This window comes from Tenrec ecaudatus, chromosome 2 (genome assembly GCF_050624435.1).
Source record: "Tenrec ecaudatus isolate mTenEca1 chromosome 2, mTenEca1.hap1, whole genome shotgun sequence".
NCBI classification, from domain to species: domain Eukaryota; kingdom Metazoa; phylum Chordata; class Mammalia; order Afrosoricida; family Tenrecidae; genus Tenrec; species Tenrec ecaudatus.
Window position 1 is genome coordinate 291,334,057 of NC_134531.1, and position 2,936 is coordinate 291,336,992.

At 40.0% G+C, this 2,936-nt stretch overlaps 1 pseudogene; it reads right to left on the reverse strand.

The window, feature by feature from the left end:
* Window positions 1-604: 604 nt before the first annotated feature.
* On the reverse strand, window positions 605-864 carry LOC142441516 (small nuclear ribonucleoprotein F pseudogene; annotated as a pseudogene).
* Window positions 865-2,936: the final 2,072 nt, after the last annotated feature.

Here is a 2,936-nt window from a genome sequence, read left to right on the forward strand (position 1 = left end):
AACTGCTTGTGCTATATTTGATCTTAGAGTCAGAACGGAACCCCGAGAGTTGACATAATTTATACCTTAAGAAGTCTCCTTAGGGCATGTGCATCATTGCTGCTCTGAGCTCCAGAGGCCCATGGATTTGGTTGATCACAAAGAAATGAATTCCATTTATAATTTACCAGGGACCCAAGGCTGCGATGAGTTGGAATTTACTGTATGGTCGCCAACAGCAATAGAGCTTCAGAAGAGAGAATAAATATTTCTTAATTTTTTACCATCTACATATGTCTCTCAATGCTGCATAAACTTCTCATGGGTATCAGAATCTTCTCTCCTTTTGGTAGCCTTCCTCTTATCCACCTCTCTCCCTGTACTAACTTTGTCGCAATGGCTTGTACAAGCCCCATCCCACATATACCATTTGTGTTTCTCAGCTTATAACACAAACCAGCCCTTTATCTTGCTAATATCAACCACCACACTTGTACAAGAATTTATGAGTTAATAAATTTAAAGACATTCCACCAGTAGGGGAAGAATCTTTTTTTTCCAAGTTGAAAACGAATCTTTAGTGCCTAGAAATATATAAATATATTTTAAAAACTCACAAAGGATGTTATTCTTTCATTTCTCTATCTTCTTCCTCTACTTCAGCACCTCTGATATAAAGAACATTATGACACCTTATTAAAACTTCATCCAGATGTCCAGACAAGATCCCATGTATGTATTTTTTCTGTATTTGCAAGCTGCATGCTCATAGGGCCGTCTGCAGATACCAGGGAGCCCTGTACTCCACGCCCCTCTTCACTTTCACCACCACCAGCTTTCCTGTTAATCATTCAAGAAAGGTTTGGGATGGAGGCGTGAACTCATCTCAACTGCCTGTGAGTGGTGCATGCTCCTTAGCGTTTACCCAGCTGCCAGCGTGTGAATGGGGGGAGCAGCGGGTTGCGGGGAGAGTATGAAGACTGTTGTTTTTATTTGCTTTTGTATTGGTCTTGAATCCAGACACACCAGTATTCTCCCGTATTGTCCTCTGAGAGCAGATCATCAAAGCTTTCTTCCATGGAGCGCCTGAGTGTGGACAAACTGCCACCCTTTGGGTCTGCAGCTGAGGTCTTTACAGGTGCGCTACCATGGAACCGAAGATAGGACAAAAGATCGAGGCAGGCGGAGACCTGTGAACACCATCTCTTAGCTCTTGAACAGATCAGGTAACCTCCTCCTCATGCTCCCAAAATAACTTCCCCTGGTCAGTTTATCCCATCAAGAATCAGTGGCCACTCCAGTCGCATACGATATTTCAGATGTCTTCTTTTAAAATCTGTCACCAAAGGGTCCACTCTTTAGCGCTCACTCCTAATGCTGAATGTACACTCCCAAAGGTTAACTATCACCAAATGCCTTCATAGGGTTTTGTTTCGAAACAGTTCATCAGTTTCCAGGGCAAGTAGGGGACCCTGGCTGATTCCGTGCTTGTGCAAGTTCCAAGGTGAGCATTCAGGAGAGAATGTCATAGTCAAGTCCCAAGAGTTGTCCCCATTACTATACCATAATGGCTTCTTCTTTTAGAGGTAGGTGACATCAATTGCCTGAGCACATTGTCTCTACTGTTAGGTGAGTTGTTGCCAGGATCTATCTGTGTAAGCTACTTTCAGGAAATAAGAGTAAATGTTTATAGAATGAGGTTCCCAGAAACTGGGCTCTTAAGAATTTACTGGCCTTCCGAGATCACCAAAGAAGAAAATTATGTAAATATGGGCTGTTTATTCAAGAATTGAATTTAAATTAAGTTTTGATTAGCCTTACTATGTATGCACTCAAAATATTATGTATCCCTTGTCTTTAAAAAATATAGTTAATATGTAAAAAATGGTAATTTTCTTAATGTTGATTTCGCTCGAGCTTCCTTTTTAAAAATTTTCTTCTAAGGGAATCTGTTAATATTTTGCCCCAGATAATTTTCTCTTCCTAATGCACCCTTGTAAAGCTGAGTCCATGGCCAACATTAGTACTGGAATGGGTTTAAGGATCAAGCCGGTGATCTCGTGAAGACTCAGCCCATGAACCAAACTTGACCAAGAAAATAGGAGAGTAATTTTGCCAGGAGTATCTCCAAACATGATTGCTTAGTTCCATCAAAACTCTACAAGATGAAAAATATCTCTGGATATTGAAATGTTTGGATGTTTTCTAAAGCCATGGTAACCATATTACTCTGCTTCCAAGGGTGGGATGGAGCCAATGCGCAGAATGAGCTAAGAAGAGCAAGAACCTGGGCTCTCCAAGTTCAGCTGCGGCAGGATTTTAGTTTCTTTCAGCTAAGAGATCTGAAATAGATCGTATCTTACTGTGTAAGTGAGTGTGATACTAACTAAGCCGTTGCCAGCTTATTTATTTATTTTGAAAAGTCAAGAAAAAATATTACTTAGATCAACATACTACCAAAACCAACAACTAAACAAACAAATAACAACACAATAACAAGGATGTGCATGGGATAGAATCAGAGTCAGAAAGAGACTTGGACATTTAGGGCGAGAATATTCAGAGCACCATTGAATATCTCAACCTGAAAATCCTTAGACCCAAGCATTTGGAAGTGTGTTTAGCTAATTTTTTCCTTGGATATTTATACAAGAAGAAATGATTCACATCTCTTATAATTTTCGTGATGTTTCCCTTTTTTAAAAAAATGACTGTGATTTGCAAAATAAATCCCTATGTCTTGAATACTGATGAGGATCTGGAAAGAGACGTCAGGGACATACTGTCTTCTGAGTTTGATTGAAGTTGACTCAAGGAATACATTGTCTGCAGTTTCTTGTCCCCAAACAGAGAGTGCCTTAATGTTTTATCTGCTGCTAATAAGCCACAAAACATTCAAAGTTCTGAGCACTTTCCTGTCTGCCTCAGAGATGCGTTTTATTTCGCTCACTTCTTGG